This window comes from Petaurus breviceps, unplaced genomic scaffold (genome assembly GCF_028583685.1).
Source record: "Petaurus breviceps papuanus isolate PSGF00001 unplaced genomic scaffold, PetGlider_PUasm1.0 90879, whole genome shotgun sequence".
Lineage (NCBI taxonomy): Eukaryota > Metazoa > Chordata > Mammalia > Diprotodontia > Petauridae > Petaurus > Petaurus breviceps.
Genome location: NW_027187368.1, coordinates 5,730,505 through 5,735,828, shown reverse-complemented (window position 1 = coordinate 5,735,828; position 5,324 = coordinate 5,730,505).

Sequence of the window (5,324 nt, the reverse complement as noted above, 5' to 3'; positions counted from 1 at the left end):
CTCTCTCTCTCTCTCTCTCTCTCTCTCTCTCTCTTTCTCTCTCTCTCCCTCCCTCCCTCCCTGCCCTCTCTCTCTTTCTCCACATATACATATATACCTCTATGTGTATATACATATTTATATAGATATATAACTATTTGTGTATGATTTATTTCCTTTGTAATTTTGTTACATAAATTTATGAAATTTTCACGCATTCTAGGTTCTGGACTTCATCAGAAATTGCCAAAAAGGAGGTTCCTAACATGAAAAGGTTAAAAATCCCTGCTTGAGTATTCTGTGTCAAAATCCTTTATAGCTCCAACCTTCTATATTTTTTATCCTTTAACAGTCTATTCTAAGGTTTCATCCAGCTCTAGCTTTCTATGTCCTAATGTCCTATGCTATAAAGTCCCCTTCACCTCTGACATCCTTTAACTATGAATCCAGAACCCATCAATATAGAGGGCTTTCTGTAGTAATCATCTGGCATTTCAATACTGGCACTCTGCCAACTTACCTGTGAATGAACTAAGATAAACAGTATAAACAGCTAAAAGAAACTATTAGAAAAGAGTTATATAGTTAAGAAGTGACAGAGCACATACTTTATAGAATATAGAAGCTGCAAAGTGACTTAGTGGCTAAAGCCCTGGACCCAGAATCAGGAATACTTGAGTTCAAATTCAGCCTCAGACACTTACTACCTGTGGGACCCTGGGTAAGTCATTTGACCTATCTCAGCCTCAGTTTTCCCATCTGCAAAATGCAGATGATAATAACACCTATCTACCAGGGTTATTGTGAGGATAAAATGAAACAATATTTGTAAAGTGCTTTGCAAACTTAAGGCACTCTATGAATGTTTATTATTAATGTTATGAGATTGGAATCTTTTGGATTTTTGTTGTATTTTGGTTTTGTGTCATCTACTTTAACAAATCTATGCGGTTTATTTATATTCAAAAAGGGGAAAAACCTCTAATTGCTTTTCTCTCATTAGAAGTAGATATATGTTTTGACAGAATTCTGTGAGTATTAAGCAGTATATTCCTGGGATTTTTATTTTTATATTCCCAAGACCACCTACATCACTGTACCTACTAACCTATCCAAATATTAAGATGCCATTGACAACTTGGCAGTTGTAACTAGAGAGAAAAACAAAGCCAAAGGAGAAACTAAACAGGCTTTTTTCTTACACAAGACCTGAGCCCCCAATTTCTCTATAGTTACCGAAATATCACAATATCACCACACAGAGTCTACTGAATGAATCTCATGCACAAAGATTGTTTTAGTTGTTAGGTTATGCCAGTATGTAAACACCGCAAACCAATGTAGAGACTCAATCCATTTGTACTTCAGAGTCTTATGAGATTTGTTTGGGACCCTGAGAAGTTAAATGGCTCATGCAACATCTCACAGTAGTAAATATCATAGACAAGACTTAAACTCAGTTCTTTCTAATTTCACTGTCTAAAGTCTTGACTCTCACTGACTTTTTACAGAGGACTGTCATCTGGAAATCCTTTGCAACAATTTAATCCAATATATTTATTAATTCAATATTAATTATTTTAATTAATATTTAATTAATTAAATATTATTTAAATGCTGAATATGTACAGGACTTTGTGGAATCCTGGCCATAATAAGCACAAAATTAGAAGTAGTCCCTGCCTTCAGGGAGTTTACATTGTCTTGAGAGTATACAGATAAACAGCTTATGGGAAAAATGTATGTGTTTTCTTTGAGTTCTTTGAGGTACAGGCAGATGAAGTTAAATTCAGAACATTTAAAGGAATGGATGAATTTACATAGGTGGTTATGAGCAGGCATCCAATACAAAAATAACATATGGGACTTAGTGGAAACATAGGTACTGGCTACAGTGAGGCCAGTTGGGTGAGTGAACTATGTGTCATGTGAATGATTAGGAAAAAAAAATTGCATTAAATGCAAAAAGGTTTCCTAGAGGCATGATAAATGTTGAGTACTACATTTATGTTCTTAAAACACCTGCCCTTTCCAAAGGTGAGGGCCTATGGGCATGTAATAGTGCATATACTGTCAGAACTGATTGATGCGTTAGTTTTGCTGAATTGCTTGTTTTTTTTTTCTTGCTTTCTAAAAATCTTTGTTACAAGGGTGAGTCACCGAGTAGCAGAGGAGGGAAGGATATATTTAGAAATGAAGGGGATGTAAAAACAAAATATCAAATTTTTAAAAGCCAAAAAAAAACCAATAACAGAAGTAGAAGATAGGAAATTCATGACTCAAAACTGGCTCAAATTTGGGAGAGGGGAAGGAGGATTCAAGGGCCTATTATATATTAGTTGTGAATAGCTCAATATGAGCCCAAAATATGATATGGTAATGATAAGAAGTTAATGAACTCTTAGGCAGCATTATTAGAAGTAGGTTGTTCAGAGTGAGAAAGATGAAAGTCTTTGTGTCCTCTGCCTGGTCAAAACACATGTGGACTCTTGCATTTAGTTCTCATTGCCACCTTTTTGGAAGAGCATCATGATCAGCTGGATGGTGTCAATGATGGTGAAGGGACTGAAAATATACCAGGTTTTAACCAAGTTTCAGCTGAAGCAACTGAGGAGAATAACTTGGAGAATAAGAAATCTAGAGGGTATGTGATAGCTGTCAAAAGAGCTTTAAAAGGGTCATACAATTGAGAGCTAGATGGGACCTTATAGGCCATGTAGTACTAACCCTTTATTTTACATGAGAAGAAACAGACCCAAAGACATTTAAGTTGCTTACAATTAGTAAATACCAGCACCAAGATTTGAAACAAGGCCTCAAGTTCTAAATAATCAAATCCTAAGTCTAAGTCCTAAATCCAATCTGAAGTCCTTCACACCATGAAGATGCAACACAGAAAAGGGATTAGAGTTTCTGCTTTGTGGAAGAAGACAGAGTGAAGACTAGTCGGTGGAAATTAGGGTACAGCACAGTGCCCAGCACACAGTAGGTGCTTAATAAATTTTGGTGATTTATTAATTAATAGAATTTTTCAGTTCAATACAAGAGAAAAGAAAACTTTATAACAATTCAATCCAATCCAATCCATGCTTATTAAGTGTTGAATATGTATAGTACAATGCAGAATCCTGGAAATAATAAGCACAAAATTAAAACCAGTCTCTGCCCCCCAAGTAGGCTACATTGTTCTGAAAAATATATATGTAAATACTTATGTATAACATACACATATATGTACATATAGTAACTATATATCTAAAGGTGGATATAGATATAGATAGCCACACATACATATACTATATGTGTGTATAACCTTAACATTAACCATGTATGTTATATATATACACATATAATATATATTTAATACATATTTCCATTTATATGTATTATATATATAAATTTAAGGAAGAAAGATCATTAATATCTAAAGAGTCAAGAAAAAGGTTTCTTGTAGAAAATAAATAGTACATGAGCTGAGTCTTGGAGGAAGTTAGAAATTCTAAGAGAAGGAAGGTTAGGAAAGCATACATTCCAGGCACTGGGGCCAGCCTTTACAAAGCAAGGATTGGAAAAATGGAGTGTTGAATTCAGAGAGAAAGTAGATCCATTTAGTTGCAAAGGAGAATGTACAAAGGGAATTAAGATAAAGTAATCATGGAAAGGTAAACTAGGGTCATATTGTGATAGACTTCAAATGTGAGAGAAGAGTTTGTATTGTCTCCTAAAGGTAATAGGGAGACCTTGAAATTTCCAAAGTAGGGAAATAATATGGTCAGATATATGCATTTGGAATATTACTTGAGCAGAATGAAAAGGATGGATTGGGAAGGGGAGGACTTGGAAGCCAGGAAGTCAACATATAACTGTTTCAGTCATTCAAGTAATTGGTGATGCATTACAAGTCTCAACTAGGCTGGTGGTTGTATAAGTGGAGAGAAGGGACATAATAGGAAAAAGTCTGTAGAGGTAGATTCAACAGATCTTGACAACTGAATAGACATAGCAAATGAGGGAGAAGAAAGAATCAAGGTTTCAAACCTAAGTGCTTGGAAGAATGGTAGTAACCTCAACAGAAATGGGAAAGTATGGAGGAGAGATCATCTTGGAGGGAGATAAATTATTTCAATTTTGGATATGCTGGGTTTAAGATGCCTACAGGATGTTGAAATGGGGCCATTCAACAGGCAACTGATGATGGGGTATGGAATTCAGAATAGGTTTGTGTATTTCAATCTGAGAGTCATCTGCATAGAGATGATAAATGAATCTAGAAGAATTCATGAGATTACCCAGAAAGAACAAGTAAAGACAGAAACAAAAAGGATAAAGGCAGATACTTTGTGAAAAACCATAATTCAGTGGTAAATCACAGGTAGTGATGATCATTCATGATACATGATCAGTCCTACATCCATGATTTTCTATCAAAGGAGATGGAGAAGGCTCAGTTAGACAGGTAAGAGGAAAACCAAGAGTGAAGAGTCCAACAAGATGCCTCGTAAGTGAGTTTTTTGTGTCTAGAGATTTTTAACAGAATCTGGAAAGCTGTTTTTTGTGGCATTGTAGACAGACTTCATGCTACAATGAAAGGTGACTTTTGATGTTCTGTCCAACTCATAACATCATGTGTTCTAACATTATACACTTTAAGGTCTTTTCCATCTCAAATATTTTGTGTTCTATCCCTCTATTTTGTATTCTAAAATTATGTTTTTTTTATTCTAACATTTCATATTCCAAAATCCAATCTTTTAAGGTCTCCTTGCGTTCTGATATTGTATAATATAAGTAACGTCCTTTCCAAACCTCAGAATCTGTGGGTCTAGGTACTGGACTTGCCATACTTAGTAGGCTTCAGGATGCCAGACAGACATTGTAACTAAGGAAAGAAAGTCACTCTTCCTCTTTCTGTCAAACTCCACTCCCTCCTGCGATCCAGCATTCTCAGCAGTGGCCTCCATAATTTCTTCCTAATCATTTGGAGACCTTTTCCAAATCTCTACTCAAGACTTGCAATTTATAAAAAAATAAATTACCTGCCACAGTAGCATGTAATTTTCAAAACTACCTGTTCACTGCTGCAAAGCAATAATGTACAACCCCCAGCAGACACATCATTCTCTCCCCCTCTTCCCACCAAGCACTGTGTGGTGAGCCAGAGCAAAGCCATGAGGCCATCAACACAGAAACATTTATTCCACCTCAACTTTGATCTTTCTCTCCCAGGTCCCTGATATTCTTCCTTCCTTCCTTCCTTCCTTCCTTCCTTCCTTCCTTCCTTCCTTCCTTCCTTCCTCCTTCCTTCCTTCCTTCCTTCCTTCCTTTCTTCCTTCCTTCTTTCCTTC